The sequence below is a fragment of the Ambystoma mexicanum genome, chromosome 3q, assembly GCF_040938575.1.
Source record: "Ambystoma mexicanum isolate Mex_15411 chromosome 3q, UKY_AmexF1_1, whole genome shotgun sequence".
NCBI lineage: Eukaryota > Metazoa > Chordata > Amphibia > Caudata > Ambystomatidae > Ambystoma > Ambystoma mexicanum.
The window spans coordinates 1,235,591,308-1,235,617,542 of NC_090926.1; the positions used below are offsets into that span (position 1 = coordinate 1,235,591,308).

Sequence of the window (26,235 nt, forward strand, 5' to 3'; positions counted from 1 at the left end):
GAGAGGACCCGAGTAACAGGCTGAAGAAGGAGTTGTAGGCATACTATAAAGAGAGCAATGTGACTTTTGTTCTGTTCTAGCAGTATAATTACTCGTTAAATGTATTCGTTTGCACATACATTGGCCTACACACAATTAGAGAAATGCACAATTACGTACATGTGCTGATTAACAATGCTGCCACTCTGAGCATCGTATAGATCCTTTCCCTAATGGCAGAACTTTGCAAATCTGGGCTCGGATGGAGTGTTTGCATTTGTGAGCACATCCAGTATTTTTTTTATTGTAATATTTCTTTCATTACAAACCTTTTTGCAATGACAACCATCAATCCAATAATTTATTTAATATTTTTTATATCAAACCAAACACGAATGACAACCTAAAACTGCTTTTAGACACATAAAACAATTCAACACCCACTTTCATCATCACTTAATTTTTGGTTTAAAAATAGCATCTTAAAATAAAACCGAGGCTAAGACCAGAGAAGTATTTTCCACATTAATTGAAACCAACCACCATTCTTCTGCAGATAAAGTGCTCTGTGTCTCTAAAAATGAATGGTTCTCAATGCAGTCCATACCAGACAAAACAGGAGTAGATTCTTTAAAGATCCCTCCGCCTCCTGGTTTTTACAATGATCACAATTAACCTTCATAGGTCTTGGCTTCTTTTTCAGGGACAGTATCTCTGCTGTTGGCATTAGGTTCAATCAAATCCTCATAAATTGTGATCTGAAGTAAGTGTTAGGGAATTTGGATAGATATCTTGGCAGACAGCCAAACACCCTCACTTCATGGCTAAGATATAGAAAAATGCTAACTTTTCGACTTCCTCAGAGGTGAGGATCCAGTCTGCCCTCCACTCATATTTTAACCTTGTCCGGATTTTCTTTAAATTCCTCCTCTGAGGAGTCAACTCTGTCAAGCAGATACTTACACCTTTTCACCCATTGTTGTAACACACGCCCCCCAGCTTTGTCAATTTCCTTCTTTAAAATCATAAAAATCAGCACAGTTTCCTCCGAAATGCATTTCCTGTACAAAGAATGCAGTCCAATCGCCTCTGGCGTTCTGCGAGATTAACCCCAACTCTCAACGAATAATCTGGACTGGTACTGCCATAGGGAGAAGCAGGACCCTCTTCCAAAAAAGGACCTCCAACCGCGCCCATAGCAAATCCGCAATAAAAAACATGTCATCTGCACCATAAATCAAAGAGGCTGTCACTTTAAGTTTGTATAACTCAAAAGTTGGAATCATAGAAAAGCAACAATATTTTTTTTACAGCTAATCCTTGCTTGATTCGCCACTGATTTGGTTGTTTCTTTCAAGGAGTTGACAATATTTGGCTCAATGGAACGCGTATTATTCAGGACACCCAAGTATTTAAACACAGAGACCTGTTCAATTTGAGATGAGCTCAGCCACCATGAATGCCTCGTACATTTTCTATGGTGCGGTTTCTCCCAGATCAGAATTTCTGTTCTCATGCTGTTGATCTGCAGATCGTTCTCCTTAACATGTTCCTCTAAAAGAGTAAGTGAGCGTTGCAGACCAATGCAACTCACTCCCCCAATCCCTCAGAGCGGACCAAACTTACCGGAACTTCAGGCATAACATTATCAACTTGCTTAAAGAAAATTACCACTAACGTACTCTGTTATTATCCCACCTTCTTGACCATTGTACTAGCCCTTAGCCTGCACTACAACAGTTACTACAATGCCTAGTAGTTGCTGAACTGTAACATTGTATATTATGTAATGGTTGACCGTTCTGATTGTATGCATATTTCTCCCCAATAGCTGACGGTCCCTTCCGCTTTGCAAACACCCGTCTTTACCTGTATGTAATTAAGTAACCTTAAGCTGAAAATATCCATTTTTCCTCTGTGCCCTGATATGAATGGGTCTGGCATGCATTACAAATAAATAAACAAACAAACAAACAATGGCTGGTTGATCAAAATAAGATCGCCAGCGTATAAGAGGTAACCTATTTTAGCATTTACGAGCCCTTGATGAACTGGCTTTAACATCCTGTATTCAAAATGGGATACGCTCACAATATAAGCATATGGCCAGACTTTGACCTGAGCATACTGAATACAGCTTTTATTTATTAATAAAAATCACAGGGAAAGCAATGCATTTTTGGCACAAAAAGACTTTTAGAATTTACCATAAATAACAGACATGGGTCCTTTACAATGGGGTGAGAGAATGTGACTTGAAGACCACATGTTGCAGGGGAAGGTGGAACCATAAATCAGGGACAAGGACAGGACAGAATGACATAGGATAACGATGGTGGAGAAAGTGCTGAATTAAGAATGGAGGGGTGATGTAAAAGTGCTGTAGCATTGTCCAAGAAAGGCGAGGATAGTGTAAAACAGGGTGATACAGTAGCATAGAGTGCTCGGAAACTGGCTCTTCAGAAAGAAGAAGACAGAACTTTCAACCGGGAAGTAACCCCCACAGGTTTGACCACAGCTGTCCTGACCCCTTTTTTGAAACAACAGGGAAGCTCTGCCAAGGACGACTTCCTCCTCTGGGCTGTAGGGCATAATCTGCCTCAAGACACTTCAATTTGAGCCATCCTGCGACATTCCCAGGCTGCAGAATCCCAATATCTGGGGTACCTCGACCACCTTGGAGTGCATCGTGTTGTCGTTGATGAATCTCGCTGGAAATTCGCTGCCATACATGTGGATCTCCAGAAGCATAAATCCTCTCCTCAGAGACCCCTCACCAGAGTGCAGTACCGAAAAAAAAAGAGGATTCAAACCGGCGATGATCGTTCGCTACTGGTGCTAACAAAAAGGCACCAAAACAACGAATCCACGTGAGAGCAGGAAGAATTCTTTGCTGGCGAGACCCTCCCTCGACTACTGCTGTAGAAGCCCATCCAGGGAACCCCCTTTCATCACCAGAAACAAGGATCAGGATACCGGGTTTGCAGACGTACATCCAGAAGGCGTCCAGCTGCATCATCTTCTTCACTGTGAGGAAAAACGGGGCTATGCATGTCAGAAAGCAGCTCAGGAGAGCTGCTACTAGGAAATGAGCACAAGACTACATTTCCCATGAACCCTGTGGCAGTTGGAGCAGGTGTGTCAAGTTGAGGATACTTAAGCCTCTCCCCGGCCCATGCTGCTTGTTGGTGATTGCGGTATGCAGGCACAGGTCGGAGGAAGAAGGCTGTTCTGATGGTGTTGGAAGTTGGAGAACCCGGGCCCGGCGGTGATTTTGAAGCGCTCGATCCCTCGTGAGGGATTGGAGCGGCTTACGCTTCAGTGCAGGCGACTGGGCGGTGAACACTGTTTGCAGAGCGCTCTGCCCTTCCAGGGTATTGGCGTAGACGCAGCGGCAAGGCCGACAACGCTGGATTCTACATTGCCTTGGGAGGTGCTGGCAAGCCCCCTGAGGCATCAGGTAAGTGTTTCCTACGCTTTGAACCAATTTCAAATGGGCATGTGTTTCTTATTTGGGTGCGGGCGCACTGTTCTTCACTTTAATGAAACGCTCTCTCACGTTTCATGAAAGGGAGCGCCGTATGGTTGAAGAAAGAGACATGAGCAGGCTACGGATCAGGGGCTTATGAATAACCGCAGTGCATGCTGCGGCTCTCATAGCGAGACCGCTCAGTAATTGTGAATATAGCAAGATGCTGTTAGTCAACGTAGGGACTTTCTGCGTCGTTTATGGCTGCTTGCTTCTTATCCTCATTGTTTGTCTACCTGAAATCATTTATGTTCAAGTTTGGGAAGCACGCTTGCCAGCAGATATGGCAGAAGATTCTAAGGCCATTATCAGGGGAATGCCAGACTGGCAGGAGTTAAGTGGTTCATGTGTTTCATCTTACATCTTGTGTTGTTGCTCCACGTTATTCATGGGCATCGATAATGTTCCATGTGCCATATGTTTGTTGCTAGATTCAGGGGTTATTAGGCGTACAAGAGTCAGGTGAGATCCTAATTAAGAAGGGTCTTCATGAGGTTTAGTAGGAGAGGAGCAGGAGCAGGCTGGTTCAGGTTATATGTACATGCTATGTTTCTTTCCCTATGTTCCCTTAACCTGTCCTCATACAATATTCCCAACCCTCTTTCCGGTGACCCTAACACCCCTACCTATCCACAACCTCTCCCTAACCCTCTTCCCCCCTTTGGCTGCCTCTTGGTGTCTGTGTATATCAAGATCAGGACCCCAGTGCCAACCAAGGTGGGAGGGGTCAACTGTATTTGGGATCTGTGGCTAGGATGGAGTTCTGTGATACTCCAGGGGTGTGACATTCACTCTCAAGGTACTATGGGGCTGTTGGTAATCTTACTTGAAGCCATTTGTGTTGCTCTTGTAATGAAGGTGCTGATTCAGCGCCAAACGGGAGGGCGCACCTACCAATTGCGGGAATAAGGGGGAGGGACACCGCATAGGGGGGAAACACAAATGTGAGAAAGACAAAATCACAGGTAAACTCTCTCAGGTGGGCTACTACTTGTAGGCCCACTTTGAACACATGGCCAGCACACCATGGCCGTGGGAGGAAGGAAGCTGAATTCAGGCTGCTCGTCTCCAGCAGACTGCAGTCGCTGGGACCAGCACTGGGTGATGTAATCAAGGCCGATGAGCCAGTCACACTGCTCCTCGTGGGAGCGGAGGAATCGACCTGACCCAGAGGGGCACCCGCATGGCACCAAGGCGGGTTTCGAATCGACCCTTGCCCAGTGGTTATGGGAACGAGGATGTGAAATGGGAGGGCACACCAGGAAGCCAATAACACAGTAAGTTTTGGTGTCCCTGGAAAGTAACAAGCCCTCAGAGTGTCCACAACAGTGTTTGCGAGGGTTACTATCTTGCAGGTGCCGTGTGAATGTCTCCCTTCCCACTAGTTCTCCTGTTCCTTCCTTTCTGGTGCTGACCATTTGCAGGTTAATAAAGACCCGGAGGCCAGCACAAAAATGGTATTACTAATTGCAAAATATTTGCGGGGAGGAGCAGCAAGCAGTGTGGTGCCACACGGGGAGGAGATGAGATGCGAGGGGGTAGGTCTGTTTTCTCCAATCATGTTTAACCAATCTACGTCTAGCTATAGGAGTATGACATAGTCTGGCCAGTCAGCTCTGTGAGAAAAGCAAAGACGGGAAGTTTGACGTGCAACTGTTTCCAACTCTATGCTCATTGTATTAGCAATATAAAAGTGATGTCTGCTGTGTGCCATTTTGTTAGCTCTCATCAATCAGTTCTGTTCCACTGTGCGGTTTGATTTGTGCTGCCCAGCTGTAATAAACAGCGTTACTTCTTGCCCGGTGTGCGCTCCTTTTTGGACTTCTACTGGTAACTTATTTATTCCGAGCCAGATAGGACCCCTAATAAATATTTGGAGGCCCCAGCAAGATCCTCAGTTCTCTCGGTTAACTGAGGGTATTCCAGCCGCCCTCCCTGGGGGCACGGGTTCGGTGACCGCAGAGCTGAGTCACGCGCCACATCGTGAAGGCCCTGCAGATGCTGAGTTCACAAAGGACTGCCTGGTACCCAACACCGCCCGCGCTCAGGGGGAGGAGTTAGCCTGCATGGGAGGCTCGGTGCCGAGGGGACTCAAGGATCTATAGGACACATGAGTGTAACCGTGCAAGAAAGCAAGCATCGTGGTTGCATGTTCACGGAGGAGGGAGGGATTGTATTTTATGGTGTTTAGGACACATACTCAAGCTGGGAGGACGACTGGCCATAGTAGTTGTAGATTTTTATATGTACCACCCCAGAGGGTGTGTGTGTAGGTGTGGGCACGCCTGCGTTAGAGCACAAGAGGTGCATAGTACAAGGCGCATCCCATTAGACGGGAGTTGCAAATAGCTTCTGCGATTGTATAGTTGCGTCATTTGGGGGAGAAGGGTGTCATTTTATTGTTTAGTTGTTAAAGCAGTGTATTGAAGGAATCGAGAGGGACACGCACATGGTAGTAAGTGTTCGTCTAGGTTTTATTGCTTCGAAATAGGTGGAAAGGTCTTTGCCGAAAGGTACCTTGTGTATAATAGCACGCTTGGCATTTCTGCATTAGGCAACAGCGAGTGGAGGTGACTCAGAGTCTACTTTTACTAACATAGCGGGAGGTGAGCCAGTGGAGAGGGCCGTTGCCTACTAACCTGGAGTGAGTGGTCAGCCTGAGGAGAAGGCCAGTGTGTCAGATGAGAGTGCGTGGGCAGTCCTATGGAGAAGCCCCGAGTGAAAGGAGGGGGAGACGAGTGACTCAGATGAGTGTGGGTGTTGCAGGGGGAAGGGTTTAAGAAGGGGAAGAGACAAAGAGGAGGCTGAAGGGGTGCCTAGTGCAATTACGACAGACGAAGGGCAGCCAAAAGACAGGTAATAATGGCCTATCTAGTTAGCCCCCTCGATAACATGTGTAAAAAAGTTGCCCCAATATTGCGATAAAATATTAAAGTATAAATTTCAGTGGGTCCAGGAGACTGCAGGTCAGTGTTTCCATGCGTGGCCCGGAGAAGGAACGTTTGATAGTAAAATAATAGAGATTATGTTCTCATATTTGTTAACAAAATACACGTGCTCAAAGTTAAAGAGTAGGCAGAATATATTGGGGCTTTGGAAATTGCATGAGGAAACAAAAGGGGAGCAAATGAAGAAAGAGGGAGTGGGGACAAAGGATGGGGACGGACCCAGCTCTCTGCACCCACCCTATGGTGTCTGCTCGACATTGCGGCCCGCAGCGGGGTACACAAACCTGCAGCGGGAAAACTCAGAGAGGGAAAAGGAGACAACAGAGTAAAAGAAGGACAGAGTGGCACGCCAGTGCGTGCCTCCCAGTTCCGACATCAGAGAACGGGAGGCTGTTGAATGTATGCACACTGGCATTCTCTGCACTGGCGGGGGACCTACCTGTCGCGCGCTGGTTCTCGGGCTAATGCGCCACGGAAATAGCAGCTGTGGTGTCAGTACCAGCTTTCTTGCAGGCACTTCCGGGGTCGCTGCGGTGATGTTGGCCGCCCGGTCCTGGGAGCTTTGCGCAAAAGGGAGCCGCCATCTTTTCCCCACTTTGCCAATCACGTCATAGACAAACGTCAGCTCTATGCGCGCTACGGATCTCTGTTGCTAGGCAACCAGGAACAGCCTTGTTTTCATGCCAGGACATAACTAGGAAGTGAGACAGAGCCCTAGTGCGTCTCAACTCTCTTGTTGTCCTCCCTCCCTTTGTTCTCTTCTTCTCTCTATACACTTGCTCTTACCTTACCCTTTGTTCTCTTTCTCTCTCTCTCTCTCGGCAGTGATTCAACGTGGCGACCCCGCACAGGTACATGCTATTGTTCTGATCTGCTAGACAGATTGAGATGCCTGCCTTCCGATTACGCAAATATGGAGGCCCTACAGCAGTTAAGAGACAAGGTGATAGCTCTACGTCAGGAAGTGACGGCTCTTAGGCAAGTTTTGACCTGTACACTTTGCTGAAGATACAGCGAAGATTGGATACGTAAAGAGTAATCTCACTGGCAATGCGGTGGCATGAGCCACCCCGTATGTTTCCGCAAGAAGTCCCATTCTGGACTCCTTTATGGATTTCAAAAAGACATTTCTAGGGGCCTCCCAATCGCCAAATACCACAGCCATAGCCCAAAATCGTTTACTGGATATAAAACAAGGGACACAAAATGTTATTCTTTATGTGAGCCGTTTCCGTCAATTGCCTAACGAGTCTCGATGGCCGGAAGAAACACAGAAGACCATTTTTCATCGAGGTTTGCGTGAAGAATATAAGGACAAACTAATCCATGCCCCAGAACCTGCAAATATACAGGCATTATCGATCTGGTGATCAAAATTGACTATCGTTTAACTGAACACTGCAGTGAACAATGTCAAGGGGATTACAAGATGGTTTCACCAACAACTTCAACCGCCAGGAATCCTCCCTCAGTAGGAGAGGTCGATTCGGAACCAATGCAGCTGGAAGCGGTATGTGGACCTCTCTCAGAGGCCGAAAAAAGACGACGAAAGACCAATAACCTGTGCCTCTGTTGCAGAGACTAGAGTCATTTCTTGAGCAGTTTCCCGATCTGGCCATCTAAGCAAGGGGGAAACTAATGGGCTTGCTGTCAGTAGGGAAGGAAACAACTAGCCCAATTCCCCAACCAGGCCTTCCCCCTGCTGCTGTGCATGCCATGCCGCCTCACATAATGTTCGTCCTTTAACTGCCCATATCATGGGAGGCAAGTAAACGCTCAACTACTACAAGGCCTTGATCGACTCGGGAGCCTCAGGCAACTACATGGATGCCAGATTCTGTGTCCATCACCAGGCATCTTCAGTGCCGAAACCATGTCCAGCAATTAAGGAAGGGATAGATGGAACCCCATTGGCTTCCGGTCCCATAACTCAAGAGACAGAACCTATCCTGTTTGCAATCAATCAACACGAAGAAACATTACCTTTTGATTTGATCCAAACACCTTCCTACCCAGTGGTATTAGTTTTACCATGGCTGGTTCTCCATAATTCCCAGATCAACTGGGCTACACTCTGTTTTTTTGTTCCGATTATTGTACCAGGAAATGTTGTTCGATTGCCCACCCGACTCTAGTCCATATGAATCTCATCACCTCAACCCCGGTCCAGTCTGTTTTTTATTGCCAAAAGAGACCTGTGGAATATGCTAGATTTGATAAGGTGTTTTCTCCCCCATCTCGCCCTTTTGATTGCCTGATTAAACTGCATCCGTATCAACCAATTCCACATGATCGAGTGTACTCTTACAGCACAAGAGCGAGAAAAATTGAAGCGCTATCTCACCGAATGCCTTGAAAAGGGCTATATCCAGCCTTCTCGGTCTCCAGCCGGGCCCTGTTATTTTTTGTGCCTAAAAAGGAAGGAACTCTTCGACCCTGTGTTGATTTACTACACACGAGTGGCAGCGCTGCTTTTAGCAGCACATTCTCAGAATACACTCCGAGATCAGCGAAGTTGCATGTTCTTGTATGGGGTCGAGATACTACTGGCAGGGGTCCCGGGAATATGAGGGAAGGTGTTCAGATTAGCATCAGAATTCTTGTTCAGACCACAGTACCAGAAGGAAGATAAAGGCACCATGCTAGTACTTAAGCTGGAAGCGGTAATGATCCACAAAGACATGATGAGCCTATGTGGGACGGACAATGACAACAGTGGCGTACAGTGATATGCATTGACCCAAAACTGACAGTAACAGGAGTAACAGATGGGCAACTGCTCTCCGATGGGGAAGAGGTGGGAAAGGTGGCATTCCAGCTACAAATACCCTGCCCAGTAAAAGTAGTGAGAAGCTAGTGCTGATCCTGACACAACTGGTCAAAAGAGGAAGCAGACAAATGGACAACGATCTCAAAAGGGTTCCAGAGAAATTATGGACCAAAGGGCCCCATGATGTAGGAGTACTAAAAGGAGGGGGGCGGTGAGGGCGCTGTCGCCCCGAGCAAAACAATACCCTTTGTCCAGAGAACCAGATGAGGGGAATATACTCGACTTTACATGCACTATGGCAGCAGGGCATCCTCGTCACCATGCAACACGGCTATATACCGGATAAAGAAATCAAAGGGTGGGTCGTGGAGATTCATACAAGATTTACGCCCTCTTAATGATGTAGTTGAGACAGAGTTTCCCCAGGTACCGAACCCCGCTACAATACTGTGCTACATCCCGACGAAAGCAAAATACTTCACGATCATTGACTTGAAGAATGCCTTTTTCTCCATCTTGCTTCATCTAGACTCTAGATATTTCACAGTGTTTACATATCGGGGAACCCTATTCAAACACACTAGTTTGTCCCAGGGGTACTGTGAGTCACCCAGCATTTTCAACAGAGTGATCCAAATGGATCTGAGCAACTTACAAATGTCAGGCGCAGTGATACAATGGGCCTCATTACGACCCTGGCGCTAAGGGGTTAACAGCGCCGTAAAAGGCTGCGGCACCGTTAACCCCTTAGCGCCTAATTACGAGGTCCCTTTGCGGCTCTCGACCTTAACGGCTGGTCTGGACCAGCTGTTAAAGTAGGGACCCGCAAAGGGACCTCGAAGGTAATTACGGTACCACAATTTGCGGTACTGTAATTACCGCCTTCCCCTTTCCCATTGAGCCCTATGGGGCAAAAATGGGAATGGGGAAGGGCCAATGGTGCATGGGGAATTACTGCCCCACCAACCTTGGAATGGGGTGGTAATTCCCCATTGCACCATGGCGGACTCGTTACAATACCGGCAGCAACCATGGTGCTAATAGCGCCATTAGTTAACGCAGTGTTGTAATGAGGGCTAATATGTTGATGATCTGTTAGTATGCACTGAGACTGAGGAAGAGTATAGGGCCGATTCAAAACATTTCTTAAAACTACTAGCAGACAAGGGTTATAAGGTAGACAAAGCAAAACTGCAATACTGTCAGAAGGAGGTTGTGTACCTGGGACCTATAATATCCATTGAAGGACTCAAGATAACGCAGTAATGATGGCGGACCTCGCGCAAAAGAAGCCGTAGGGACACAAACCATTGGCTTACTATAGTGGTGTTCTAGACCCAGTGATGCAGGGACATTTCCCCTGTGAACAAGCGCTTGTGGCTGCATCGTTTGCACTAGAAAAGGCAGCGACAATTACAATGGGTTTCCGCTAGTACTATACGCGGAGCACTCGTTATTTGCCATTTTAGAAAAAAAAGTACACTAATAACACAAAGGGAATGAGGATATGAGGTAATACTGACAAACCGAGCCATTGAGGTAGTGAGGTACTGTGTGGTAAATCCGGCGACACTCACAGCAGAACCCGCTGGTGAAGGGGACTTTGTACATGGCTGCGCAGCACATATGGACAGAATGGAAGGGAACATACGGGTCAAAGAAGAAGAAATAGAAGGGGCTGACATGGTCTTCATTGATGGGTCGTTGAGCACAGGCCCCAATACAGGAGGGAGTCATAGTTATGATATGATATGATAAGGCATTTGTAACGCGCCTATACACAAGTGTTTCAAGGCGCGACGAGGCGGGGGGGAACAAGGGGAGACAGACAACGATCTTACTAGGCCAGGTGTCATTCAGATCGCGCAAGTGCAAGGGTAGAGGGGAAGGGAAAAGTGCATGGGGGAAAGGGAGAGGGGAAAGTGCAGTACAGGGTTATTAGCATACAGCATACAGGATAAATAACAAAGGCCAGCTGGTGGCAAGTGCGAGGTAAGTGCAGACAAGTGCTGGGAAGGGGGGCTGTATGGATACAGACACAGTCCCGTAGTGCAGGGGTTGCCGTGGAGGCAGTGCAGGAGAGAGTGGCTGGGCCGAGAACGGTGAATGGCCCATTTGCAGATTCAGTGCAGTTTCAGTAATATTAGCAGGGGAGAGGGGGAGTGATAGCGGAGGCAAAGAGGAAGGTTTTGAGGTGCTTCCGGAACCGGAGGTGGTTCTCCTGAAGTTTCAGGGAGGTAGGAAGGCTGTTCCAGAGGGAGGCCCCTGCAGTGGAAAGAGATCTGCCCCCAACTCGTTGTTTGGAGAAGCGGCTGACCCTGAGGGAGTTGGAGGCGGATGAGCGAAGAGCTCGAGAAGGAAGATATTTAGGAAGAGAGAGTTGAAGGTATTTTGGCCCAAGGCCCCAGACGGCGTTGTGGACAATGCAGAGGGTTTTGAACTTGATCCTCGCAGTCACTGGGAGCCAGTGTAGTGATTTCAGTCCTGGAGCGATACGGTCCCTGGGCTTGAGGCCAAGGACAAGTCTTGCAGTCCTGTTCTGGATGAGTTGCAAAGGGCGGAGAGTAGAGGCGGGCAGATTAAGATAGAGGCTGTTACAGTAGTCCAGCTTAGAGAGAACCAGGGCTCTAGAGACAGTGAGCTTCTGGGGGAAGGAGAGGAAAGGAAGGATACCTCTGAGGAGGTGTAGCTGGTAGTGTGACTTCTTAGATACGTCGGATATGTGAGGAGAGAATGAGAGTGTGGAGTCGAAGATGACCCCAAGGTTTTTATTTTGCCTTGCATGTAGGAGCAGGAAGAGGGCCCGCCTTTTTATCCCATGAAGGGCCTGAAGGCACCAAACCATTAAGTAGCTCCTCCCACATTTTTCCCGCTCTTTTCTGAGCTTGCTTGGTGAAGATTGGTGAAGTATAGAGAGATGTTTTCTGTAGTGGAGATATTGCAACAATTGCTCACCTAACATGGAAGCACTTACTAACAAAAGAACAATAGAAAGAACTCCTGTTAGGTGAACACCTGATGCTCAAATGCAATCCATCCCTAAATATTATAACATACACTTGCAGAGTTGTTGTTTTTTTCACAGAGCTTCAACCTCAAAAGGAAAGCACTTACAAATATATAAAACGCAGGTGCCAACCTTGAAGCTGTATTTCTGTGAGGTTCCAAGACATCTGAAATTCAAAACTGCAATGTTCAGCCAGTGGGTCTGCATCACTGTTGTCGTCTGAAGCCGTTCCTGCTATCGGCACTGTGGAAGAAGTGCCCACCTTTTTATCCCTTGAAAGGCCCTCAAGGCACCAAACCATTAAGTAGATCCTCCCACATTTTTCCCGCTCTTTTCTGAGCTATTGAGCTGCAATAGTGTGCTACAAGAATGGAGAATATGTAATAGCATCCTAGCAGATGTTACCATCGCATTATTCAGCGCAGACAGCAGAGTAAGTGGCCATGATAGGCACATTAAACATGATGGAAGGACTTTCGGCTAATATATTTTCAGATTCAGCTTGCGTAACATCTACAATCCAATCACGACTGGCACAGTGGGAGAGAAGGGGGTTCAGGAAAAGTGACAAGTTCCTGGTACAACACACTGAGTTGCTTGGCAACTGATTGATGCACTGAAACTGCCAGTGGAGGTGTCCAAAATATAATGTACCGCCCATACAGGTGAACAGGACCGACTATCTTTAGGGTAACCAAATGGCCAACAGAGCAGCCAAAGAAGAGGCCTACTTACCCGAGGGAAGCATGGGACTGTACCCGGGACCAGAAGGGAGAATGCAAATAATGACAGCAGAGAGAAGAAAGGTTCAAGAGGAAGAAAGAGGGAGGGAGGATTTTCAACACAATACCAGTTGTACAGTTTATAGAACTGCAAGGAGACACCCTGCAGGAAGAAAAGGATTTATGGATACAAAGAGGGTGTTCCCTTTCACCCACCGATTTGATATGGAGGCAAAACACCAAAAAGAGTTAGGAATAGCATTAGAACAGCTGCACTTTCCAGCCCATGTGTCTAAAGAAAACATAGCAGCAGAAATAAATGAAGGTTGGTATGTTCCAAATTTACATGAGCGAGTGGCAGAGTTCACAGGAAATTGTGTGGTGGGTCAACAGTTTTTGTGGTATCAGGTAATAATGTCCCCATACATAATGTCGAAGAAAAGCTGAAAAGGTTTACTTATAAAATCTCTTTATCTTCAAAAAAGAAGTTTTTTGATCTTTTAGGAGCAGACCGTAAAAAACGGCCAGGCACCTGGGTTCATAATAAACCAATGTGCAGAAAGCAGAGTGTAACGCACCCTCCTAAACGGTCGCTCTCATTCTTGTACTTCAATGGAGGTTTCTCATCATTAGGAAAAACGATTTTGTATATACTCCAAATAGTGCAGATAGGATAAAATCCAAGTACTGTGTCTGTTTTTAGAATGAACTTGAAAGTATTTATATCTTGAATTTTGAACTTATATATAGTCAAACTGCTCCCTTAGTTATTGCCTGGAAGATAGCAAACAGACCGACTAGGTCGATATATTGAAAATATTAGCTCTAATTATTGCCAATGCATTTCGGAGAACATGATCTCCTTCATCAGGGCTGTGCTCTCTGTTTACAGCCAACATATATATTTATATAATTTGTAAATGTAACCATCAAAACGTAAAACAAAACACATGTATTTACATCATACAAATGCAATTGTAATTTTCCATACCACAATCCAAATTGTCGTTGTGCAAGAAATTCAAAAAAGAACATAAACAAAGTAAATCCACGTTGCTTGAAAACATACTATACTCAATATATTTGTAACTATTAGTGCTCAAAGGACATTAATGTTGAAATACCTTAACTCTGTGTTCCACTTGTGTGGAGTCCATTGAACTAATTGATGCTCAAACCAGATTCCTAAAGTAAAATATGCTTTTTATCAGAAAACATGGCGCCAAACTACCTTAATCCTTAACTACAGATTCCAAAACTGGTAGCACTTACCTCATAGTTGGTGTGCACAACGCACACACTGTGTATTGGAAGTGCAGCGGACGTTATAAAGCCTTTGACTTTTACCCTTAAAGAATATATAAATATAACGTTAACACTGTCCGTTGTGTATGCATATGGACGCAACAATCCTTTGGGGAAGTTCCTCGCACTGCCGAGCCCCCGGTTTACCGTGCACATCACTCGAAATCCTCATAGTCATGAAGAGCGTGCATGCGTCGCTCAAACAGCTGTTCTTATGTGTAACCATGGTTTCAGCTAGAGGCGTCTGAGTCAGACCCGCCCATGGGTGTGTCATGACTCAGCCGCCTCACGTTCCAGCCGTGCTCGAAGAGTGGGGCCGGGACATGCCGAACAAATATGGTTTTGCCCTTAGATCACATATTTCTCTGCCAGAACTCCTGTGGCTTTATTGTCACATGTATTAACATAATATGGAGATTGCTTACCGCAACAAGAGTAACATTGTAACGTATCGTAAGAAATGGCATTAGTTACGAGGGGACATAACAACCCTCTAGTCTATAGCCAATTGTTCCTAAATTCACCTAAGACTTGTTAGTATCCAGAAAGTACAAAAACACATTTTCACAAAAAATGAAAAAACGAAAGAGATATCGATTCAACTCTCAGTTATGTAACAGGATGCCTTTCACACGTGGGTGAAAGTGAGATACACGTACATATTCGCACGAAGAGATACTTACATAGTGTGGATGCAAATTGCATTTATATCAAGGGATATGTACATATCTCGGGATACTCAAATAGTACTATAGGAAGCATCAATATCTACTCAAGCTGATAGTTTCACGGTTCCTAATGCACTCATTGGATCAATCTTTATTATGTCTTACCCCCTTTAAAAAAAAAAAAGAAAAAAAAGAAATGCTGTATAATTTAAATTAAACCTACAACGTATTTACAAACAACATTGATAATTAATCTCTTCATTAATGCCGAATGGATTGAGACATCCTAATTTGTCAATCCAAAATGTTTCTCTTTGGTCCAATTTAGTGTTCAGATCTTCATGTGGATTTCTGGTTTTGACAACTTCCAAAACGTGGAATCTAATCTGTGACAAATTATGCTTTCTCTCTAGCCAATGTCTCGCTACTGCTGAATTTGTGTTTGCGTTCCATATGCAGGACCGATGCTCATGCCAACGTGTTTTTGCCATTCTCTTAGATTTACCAACATAATGCATACCACATGGGCATTTAATCAAGTATATTATGTTAATGCTGTCACATGTTGCATAGTCCTTAAGTCTTATCTTTTGTCCAGTTCGTGAATGACTAACACTCTCTCCTTTGATACAACTATGTAGACATGGGAATGTTCCTATTCTCTCACTAATAGGACTTTTAAATGGTGGTCTGGTAGACACAAGTTCATCTCGCAGATTCCTGCTCCTCTGGTAAGCAAACATTGGTACTTCTTTAAATATATGTTGCACTCTGGTGTCACATGTCAATATAGACCAATTCTTTTTAACCCTTAAATGCCATGGGTTTTTCCCCCCAGTGCCAAGGACTTTTTTGGTGATTTTGGTATGTTGCCATTCAATGCCTTGTAACTTTTTTGTTATATGAGATATCTCGGCCATATTTGGCCCCTTTTTCTCTCACATGTAGGCGGTCGTAACACCACCCAGGAATCCTAGGTTGCTGTAAGGGGTGAGAGAAAATAATCATAAAGGCAAACATTTTGTGTTTTTTCAAAAAAATGCCAATAAAATGATGTACAAAGAAGCCTGTGGTTTTTTCATTATAAGAGCTAGGAACATTATTTTGATGTGGTTATCCGTTTTGTGACAGGTAGGCGATTTTGGCCATTTTTGCCAATCGGACATGCATGGACGGAACAGAAGAAAAGGGTAGGAAAGCCGAATTGCAGGACAGAAAGGCATACCTTTTTGAAAAGTAGACAAAGTTCCAAGTTTAGGAAGGGGTGATTTGCGCAGTTTGGGCAACAACTAGGTAGAGGAAAATGCCATAGATTGGGGAAAAACCGGGAAAATGACCGAAAAAAAAGGTATGTGGTGGACATGGTTGGCTTGGTACGGCAATGGCTTCTATGAATTTTGAGAAAAACAAACAATGCTCTGCTACATTCCCCCGACTCTTGCAGTTAGGAAAGCACACATTTGTTGTAGTGTTTCACAAAACAAGCATTACCACAAGCCAAACACTGAGCCATGGTACACAGGAGTTTTATGCTTACGGCCTGAACAGACGTACTTAGCATGTGTAAACCAGGAAAACCAATGTGGTGAGGAATGGCAAGCATACATTTTTGGAAAGAGCACAGGCAGACCTTTTCAAGGGTAGGTGACTTGTGCAGGTTACAAAAGTGCATGGTGCCTAAAGCAGCGACTAAATGTAGGGCACATTTGGGAAATTAAAGGGTTGTGTGAAAAAGGGCACCAGCAAATGAGTCAAAACGTTATCAAAACCACACAAACACAACATATGTCATACCTCCCTGCGTTCCCACACATGTCCCGATGAAAACGGTACCTCACATGTATGGGTGCACCTACCTGGGCGCCAAGGGGAAAGCCTAAAATATGGGTAACCCCAAGTCTTTCGGGACAGCATCATTTCAGGAATTCTGCTCATGCGCACACCCTACGGATTTGGGGCTAGGGTGTCCAAGCCACCAAGGAAAACAGGGAACCCATCCATTTCCAAAAAGAGGACACCCGTGGGAATCGCAGGTCTGACTTGCACAAATCGGCCCAGAATGTATTACCCAGAAACCCTGGCAAAGTCTGAAATGGGGCAACAAAAAAAAACCTTTTTCCGCACATTTCACTCGGCTCACCCACTGAAACACGCCGCCAACAACACATGGCCTACCGTCCCGCGTTCCCACAGGTGTTCCGATGAAAACGGTACCTTACATGTGTGGGTGCACCTACCTTGGCGCCAAGGGGAAAGCCTAAAAGACCCCTAACCCCAAGTATTTTCCGACAGCTGAATTTCAGAATTTTTCCAGACGGGCACTCCATACAGATATGGGCATAGGGTGTCCAAGCCATCAGTGAAAACAGGGAACCCCATGCTTTTCCGAAAAGAGGGCACCCGTGGGAATCCGCAGAGGTCTGACTTGCGCAAATCGGGCCAGAATTTATTACCCAGAAACCCTGGCAAAGTCCAAAAAGTGGCAAAAACCCCATTTCTTTTGCCAAGCGGCCCAGAATGTATTACCCAGAACCCCAGACAAAGTGAACATTGTGTTTTTCCCCACCAAATATCGCACTTTGTCAGGGATTGTGGCTAATAAAAACTGGGGCAATTTGCGCAAGGCAGACCTCTGTAGATTACCACGGGTGTCCTCTTTTGGGAAATGCATGGGGTTCCCTGTTTTCCTTGCTGGCTTTGACACCTTAGGCCCAGATCTGTAGGTTGCCCACACAAACAAAATGTGCTGTGCCGAGAAAGGCTTGGGGGTTATCATTGGGTTACCCTTTTCCTTTGGCGCCCCAGGTAGGTGTATCCACACATGTGCGGTACCGTTTTCATCGGGACACGTGTGGGGACGCAGAAAGGTAGACCATGTGTTGTTGGCGTGGTGTTTCCGTGGGTGGCAAGAGCGAAATGTATGAGAATTGTCTTTTATTTCCAGCCAATTTCAGAGACATTTCCCTTTGTCCACTCCCCGAAATACGTCGCCAATAAAAGATGTCATACCTTCTTGCGTTCCAACAGTTGTCCCGACTACAACGGTACCTCACATGTGTGGGTGCACCTACCGGGAGGCAAAAGGAAAAGGGTAACCCACTGATAACCCCTTCATAGAAAGGAATAGTCCCTTCATAAATTCCTTCAACAGGCGATGAGACCACAAGGACGCCCGTCCTGTAGTCCTGGTATATTGGAGATGGCAGCCAGATGTATTTTGATGGAGGCGTGAGCCAGTCCAGCTTTGGCCAGCGACAGTAGGAACGGCAGTACTTGAGGGGCCGTAATCCACAGAGGGTTAATCCTCTGTGCACGGCAGCAGACAGAGAACCTCTTCCACTTATGACTGTAACACTTGAGAGTTGAGGACGCCCTGGCTTTTGCAAGTACCTCTCTGCAGTCAGCCGTCCAAACTCTAGTGCTGCAGGAGCAAGGCCTGCAATTTCAGCGACTCCGGGTCGTGATGAAGAATGGCGCCTCCTTCTCTGGAGAGAAGATCTGCGTCCGCCGGCAGCTTGACTGGTGTGGACATTGACAAATCCAGAAGGTCCGGGAACCAGATCTGCCTCGGCCACGCCGTTGCGACGAGGATCATTCTGCACCTGGACTTCTTGAGCTGGATGATGAGGCGGAGCAGCAACGGCAAGGGAGGGAACGCGCATAGAAACAGGCCGTCCCAAGAGAACGAGAAAGTATCGCCCATGCTCCTCGGCTGCGGGAACCTGCTGGCGAACCTCTGGCACTTGGAGTTCGTCACCGTTGCGAAAAGGTCGATCCGGGGTTTGCCCCATCGTCGAAAGAGCCGATCCACCTGGTCCCGACGTAGTTTCCACTCGTGGCACGAGTGCAGCTCCCTGCTGAGTGATTCGGCGATGGTGTTTTTTATTCCTGCTAAGTGGAAAGGAACCAGAAATATCCCCTGGGCGACAGCCCAGTGCCACAGATACTGGGCCTCCTTGGATAGGGCTGGGGATCTGGTGCCTCCCTGCTTCCGTATGTAGAACATCGTGGTGGTGTTGTCGGTGAAGATCCTCACCACTTTGTCCTTGAGGGACGGAAGGAATGACTTGAGCGCCCAGAACACTGCTCAGAGCTCCAGAATGTTGATGTGGAGAGACCTCTCCTCCGGGAGCCAAAGGCCTCTTGCGTGGAGATCTACGGTGTGCGCCCCCCAACCCTCCAGAGAAGCGTCCGTCGTCACCGTCTCCTGAAATGCCAGGGTCTGAAAGTCCGTGCCTGTAGTGAGGTGCGCACAGGTACCCCACCATAGGATCGCCCGACGGAACTCCTCGTCGAGAGGGATCCTGTCTTCGAAACAGCCCGTCGCCTGAAACCAGCGGGCGTCGAGGAACTCCTGTAGCGGACGCATCCGAAATCTGCAAAGGGGTACAAGATAGATGCATGAGGACATCATCCCGAGGAGGGACTTGATGGACCTCACCCTGGCCTTCGTCCTCTCCTCCGACGGGGAGGCCAATTGCCCCACTGTATCGAGTTTCGCTCCCAGAAACAGTGCTACTTGCGACGGAACCAGGTGGGATTTGGGGTAGTTGATGGCGAATCCCAGTTCCGTGAGCAGCCGGACGGTCCTCGCTGTGTGTTCGACGGCGAGTTCTCTTGTCCTTGCCCGGATTAGCCAATCGTCCAGGTAGGGGTAGACGTGGATCCCCTGCAGGCGCAGCCACGCCGCCACTGGTGCCAGGCACTTGGTGAATACCCTGGGTGCCGACATTAATCCGAACGGCAGGGCTCTGAATTGGTAGTGGTGTCCTTGAACCACGAACCTGAGAAACTTTATGTGTCCTTTTAGAATGGGGATGTGGAAGTAAGCATCCTCCAGGTCCAACGACGATAGGAAGTCGCCCTCCTCCAGCTGTCCCAGCACGTGCTGGAGGGTGACCATCCTGAATTTCTGCGCCTTGATGTACTTTTTTAACCAACGCAGGTCCAGGATGGGGCGCCAACCGCCTGTCTTCTTTCTGACGAGGAAGTACCTTGAGTACACACTGGAGCCACGGAGCGTCCAGGGGACGAGCTCGATGGCACTTTTCTTGAGCATCGCCCTTACCTCCAACAGCAGTTGAGGGACGTGATTCTCCTTCCTGGCCACGGGAGGAATGCAAGGACACTTCTTTTGTAATTCCAGCGAGTGCCCATTGGCCAGGGTGTCCAGCACCCAATGGTCGGTGGAGATGGACTCCCACACGCTGACGAACTTCGTCAGCCGGCCTCCCACCGGGGTGCTTCGGTGGGGGCCCAACGCCACCGCCGGTTCAGTCTTGCTTGGAGGAGGCCTTGTCGCCTTGACGGCGACGGCGGGATCCCCCTTGCTTGCCGCGACCTCTGTAGGCCTCCTGGGACGTGGAGCGGGCCACCTGGCAGTATATAGAAGAGCCACCGCTGGATCCCTTGGAGGCACCCTGTCTGCCTCCGGAGCTCCGAAAGGGCCGTCGTTGTTGAAGTACCCCTAGAGCCCAGGCTGTCTCCGAGTCGGACTTGATGGCCTGGAGCAACTTGTCCACCGTCTTCCCAAAAAGGTTGTTGCCGTCGAACGGCATATCCAACACTCTGGTCTGGATGTCCTGGCGAAAGTCCGTCGCCTTGAGCCATCCTCGTCGTCGGAGGCAAACCCCGTTGCCCAGTTGGCGAAATCCGGTATCGGCAATGTCTGTTGCCACCGTTATGGCATGATCCGACGCCACCTCTCCTTCCTGCAGAATTTGTAGGGCCTCCGCCCTCTTGTCGTCCGTTAGGAAGTCTAGCAGGGGAGCTATCTTGAACCAAAGCTCCCTGTCATAGCGGGCCACGATCGCTAAAGTATTGGCCGCCTTAATCGTCGTCGCCGCCGACGAGATAACTCGTCGCCCCATGAGTCCAACTTCTTACCCTCGCTTGAAGTTGAAGCCGCCGCACCCGCTGCTTTCTTCTTGGCTGCTGCCGAGACGACAGAATCCGGCGTGGGCTGGGCCCTGAGGCACAAGGGGGCAGCATCGGGGACTCTGTACTTCTTCTCCTACCTGTCCCTCTTGGCGGGTGTCGTGGAAGGGTTCTTGAGGATAGCCAGCCCCTCGTCCCAGATGTCATCGAGCAACGGCACAGCGAGGACCGTCTTCCTCTTGGCCTCTCGTCGATGACGGGATGTCCGTTGTGTCATCGCCGCCGTCGTCCGTCCCCGTCGCTGTATCCGTCAGCGTATCCTCTCTAGGGTCCAGCGAGGGTCATGGGGGGTCCACAGGCCTCACGGGCACGAAGGGAGGAGCGGGGTGGACTCTCCTCCGCTTGTTCAGAGGGCTTCCCGACGGGCCTGGCTCTGGATCCTTTGGGGTCCGTGGTAACTTCGTCCTTATCTCAGTACATAAGGATTGGATCGCCAACAAAATGGCCGCCGAGCTACCCTGGGGCTCGGGTAATGGCTGCAACGGACGGGATGGCCGCTCCACTGGGCCCTCTTCGTCGCCATCGTCGCTATCTTTGATCACATCAGCGGGAACCGTCCCCTGGGATCGAACCTTCTCGAACTTCTCGTTGAGGCCTATGACCCTCTCGTTGAGGCCCTTTCCGGTTTCCACCAGATCCTCCTCAGAGGCTGATTCCGAGTCTGTAAAAGCCACCGCCCCCCCTCTTTTTCGCCAGGGACTTCACGGGGGTCTTAACGATGGGCTGGAAAGAGGATTCCCTCCGCGGTTGCAGGGATACTCTGGGCCCAGAGGCCGTTTCCACTGGTGTAGTCTCAGCAGGCTTCGCCAGGGTCGCAGCGACCACTTCGATAGAGGCCTTTGCCGACTGGATCAAAGCCCTCACCACCTTAGGTGCGTCCTGGGCCTTCGCCTTGGGGGGAGGGTCAGCGCCTCGCTCCCCTTCGGGTTCCTTTCAGGTCCCTTCGGGTCCCTTCGAGATCGACCGGGGCCGCTCCAGCCGATTACCCGGGTTCTCGGACTTCCTCTTCCCCGAACCAGAGCGCTGGCTCGTGGTTGAACATGCCGGGGAAGTCGCGCCCTGCCTGGCAGCCGAAGAGCCCGACCTTTCGGCGCTCCCGGTGCCCGCGGACTCGCGGTGCTTGGCCTTCTGTTGGGCCCCCGTCGCCAGGGCGCCCTCACAGGACTTAGAAGCCCGCTCAGACTTTTTCTTCGCCTTCTCACCTGCTGTGCCCTTCTCCAGCCAGACGGCGAGGCGGGAACAATGAACTTGTTTGGTCCGTTCCGAAAGGTTCTTGCAGAACGTACAGTCCTTCTCCACGTGCGTCTTGTCCTCATGAAGGCAGTAGAGACATTGCGAATACTCGTCCTCCTTGAAAACATTTTGTAATCCGCATCCAGGGCAGCACCTGAACAGCTTGGATCCGGGCGTCGAGCTTCCCTTGTCCGCGATTAAACCGATTAAACCGAAAAAATGAGAAAACCTCCTGAAAAAGCGCGAAAACGCAGCAAAAACTCAAGAGCTAAGGCACGAGGACTCCCAACACTTGAACGTGCAGTAAAAATCTGAGGATGGCTGCCAGAGGCGGGGCTTAGGGAGAGGGCAGTCATTGGCTGGGGGCAGTATGACCCAGAGATCAGTGATTCGTTACTACTAAGAAAGACAGATCAGAAACGAAACTGATACTGATTTTTTCTTTACCGAGGATTCCCAGCCTGATGACGGGGAATATTCATGAGCATGTGAATCCATGCCAGACCCCATGCTGGAGAACATGTGTTACCTACAGTCACACCAGCAAAAACAAATCAATATTTTTCAAGCATGCCCCCCCTTTGCAAGCCATCCCTGGTGGTTTAATGAACCTCACCCCCCAGTGAACACCCATTTGCCCCTTCCTACGGGCAGATATCTGCCCCCAGGGAGGGCTGCATGAGGTTCCCCCCCACACTCCATTTGGGGTGGGGGGAGAAGCCCACCCCAAAATGTTAGACAGGTCCCCCCAATGGATGGGGAAGTAAGGTTTGGACATCCTGGGGGCAGATTGGCACACCAATGTGCCCATCTGCGCCAAGGGAAGTTTGGTAAACCAAGAAACAAATTGAAAATGGTAGGCTGCACTTTAGGGGGGGCTGAGGGGCACCGTACACCACCGGGGAATTTTGTAATGTGAACGGGGGAGCACCACTCCACCCCAACCCCAATTGGAGGGACGGCGGATCTCATGTAGCCCTCCCTAGGGGAGGCTGTCCTGGTCTCAGGTGTTTCTTCCTAGGAGCAGATATCTGGGCCCAGGGAGGGCTGCATGACATGGCCCCCACTCCATTGCGGGTGGGGGGTGGTCACCGCCCCGTCCCATTAGAAAATTCCCCGTCGCTTTGGGGTGCCCCACAGCCCCCCCTAAAATGCGTTCCACTATTTTCACTTTTCTCCTTAGGTATCCCAATTCCCCTTGGCGCAGAGGGGCACATTGCGCAACCCCGCCGACCATCCTGCTGTAAGTGCGTTGTAATTGCGCACTGACATTCGCCATATCTACTGCCTGCTGCATATCTAATTCCCAGGCACCGTGCGCGTTCCGCATGCTGCTTCACTATTGTGCTCCCATACTGCTGCACGTGTGTACCCCTCCAAGATGGATGCCTAGTCGGCATAGGCTCCATTCCATGCTTCTCCCCCACCCTGATCCACCGAGCAAAGCTATTGGACCGCACTGCCTAGAAGGAAGCCAATTGTCCGCCGGGAGGCGGAAGCCGGCCATTTCACGAAGGCCATGATCTAAGGCTAAATCCTGTCCCAGCCTGTCCATGCCTGACCCTGCCTCCTGCCAGGATCTCTGCACATTAAGACTTGCTGCCGCCAGATGGCGCTATTATAAGGTACTGTGACCCTAAACCCATGTTCCTCACGGCTTGCACAACTACTATCTATGTGCCAGACTTTACATTGCCGTGTTGGTCCCACGCCCCCTACTTCATGTTATTACAGCCCCTTCCCGCTATTTTTGAACCTACGGACAATTAGCTGCAACTTTGTCTACAATGTTAAGTCATTTAATGACCTGGCGGCCCGTAAGCCTTTATTCGTGGTTTACCTATATACTTGTAATGCCGTGATTACCGTGATTGCCCTTACACCAATAATGAGTCCTATATGTAACATATACTATATATATGACTGCGAGCTTAGCATTAACCTAGATCTGCCTTACTGCTAGATGTGACTGCTTAGCCTCATCCACCTCTCTACCTGAATGCTGCTTTAGCCTCTATTAGCATTATTTAGCGCTGCATAGGCCGCCTTAACTCTATTACCAAGCGTTGCAGTTGCCAGTTGCCAGCGACACACTGCCGTTAGCTTACTTGTGTAATTGATTCTAGCCTGACACAAGTTTATATGGCACTCTGCTTACACATACCTATTCTGCCTCAGGCCTATCCAGCAAAAACAATCTTTGCACATTGTGTTTTACTGTGTTTTATAGTACCTTGCTTCATCTGCAAACTGTGTTTTAGGTCCTCCAAGCAAAAATCGAATTTGCCTATTGTGATTTATGTGTTTTATAGCTCCTGGCTTCATCTGCACATTGTGTTTTAGGCCCTCCTAGCAAAAATCGAATTTGCCTACTGTGACTCACTGTGCTTAGGGCACCTGCTTACTGTGCTTTAGGGCACCTTGCTTACTCTGCACTCTATGCTTCTAGGACCACCCAACCAAAATCTGAATCTGCCTATTGTGATTCACTGGATCCTATGACACCGTGCTTGCCCGGCATATTGTGTTTAAGTTGGCCAAACAAACTACATCACATCCGGACTTAATGCTAAACATAGGCCATAGCATCTTTCACCCCATACTGCTACTCGCTGCCTTACAATTCCTTGCCTTCAGCTTTGCAGACCATCTTAACGGAGCCATACCAGAAGGGAATAGATTACACCCTCTCAACCTGGTATCCATGGCGCCCAATCCTAGTAGCCCTTCCCTCTCTAATTACACCCCTTCAAGTCTCTAGTGGACTACACCACGGTCCCATGTATTACAACCAACAGAAATCTCAAACTACGAGCCAGACTTCCTAACTATACGAGCCTCTGACCAGATCTCTACCTCCTACCAACAAGAAAACTAACTGGTACCGCACTACGACCCTCAATACTGCCAAAGGGTCCACCTCCCCTGCTGCTCTGTGTGCCACTGCTACTCATACTACCACTCCCCTCTCCAAGACCACGGCTCTCACCAACCCTACTCCACATTCAACTGCAGTCAAAATAGACAATCGGCCCCTCAAAGGAGCCCTCCTTAATGCAAGGTCTCTGGTGATTCATGCTACTGACATAGCCAACCTAATTTCAGTAGACAACCTAGACTTCCTAGCCGTAACGGAATCTTGGTTACACGATGCTGCAGGACCCGCACTTATGCTAGCCATCCCGGAGGGTTACACCATCTCCAGACAAGACATAGATGGATCCCGAGGCGGTGGATTAGCGATCATTTCTAGAGAGAGCTTATCTATGAGAATAGCCTCTCCCCAAACCTTGCAATCTTGCGAATGCATCTCTACCAAACTCCCGCTAAACAACTCCCAATCACTTACCATGCATGTAATATACAGACCTCCTGGACCCATTGGAACATTTGAGGAGGACCTGCACAATATACTTGCCAGTAATCTTAAACCTACCTCCCAAGTATTGCTCCTTGGCGACTTTAACTTAGGTTTTAACAACCCTTCGGATAAACAGGTACTACAAATTGCCAACTCCTTCAATGCATTAGGAATAACCCAAAAAGTAAACAAACCCACCCATATCAAGGGAAGAACTCTGGACTGGGTAGCTGAATATAACTGTACAGCTACCATTACCTCCATCTCCCCCCTATCTTGGACTGACCACTCCGTCGTGTCCATGATCCTATCCACCACCAGACCTACAATTCTAGCTCCTCAAGTAGCGCCACCCTGTCTAACTAGAATGAAAAAAGAACATCACAGTCGACAGTGTGATTCCTAATATCCTACCCACCCTAAATTCTCTGCCGGACAACCTCGACCCAAGCACCTTGGTGCAGGAATACAATAAGATTATGCTCTCCACACTGGACAAAGTTGCCCCTCTCAAACCAAGTAAAGCCAAAGCACACCTTAACAAGTGGTGCACCCTACAAATAAATGATTTACGACTACTAAAAAGAAAATGTGAAACTGCCTGGTGGCTTTGCCCCTCCAGTGAGAATAAAACAAAGCTAACTTCCATGGCATTACACTACAAAAAGGAAATCTGTCTGGCAAAATGTAACTCCTACAATGAACGCATTTCCAACTTCAACTCTAGTTTGAAAGAACTATTTATAATACTGAGAGAATTAGAGTTCTCTATCTCC

At 48.3% G+C, this 26,235-nt stretch overlaps 1 protein-coding gene across 6 annotated transcripts in view; it reads right to left on the bottom strand.

Moving 5' to 3' along the window:
- The window catches only part of SYCE2 (synaptonemal complex central element protein 2), a 286,046-nt gene that overhangs the window by 73,240 nt on the left and 186,571 nt on the right, over window positions 1-26,235 (bottom strand). The window lies entirely within an intron of this gene.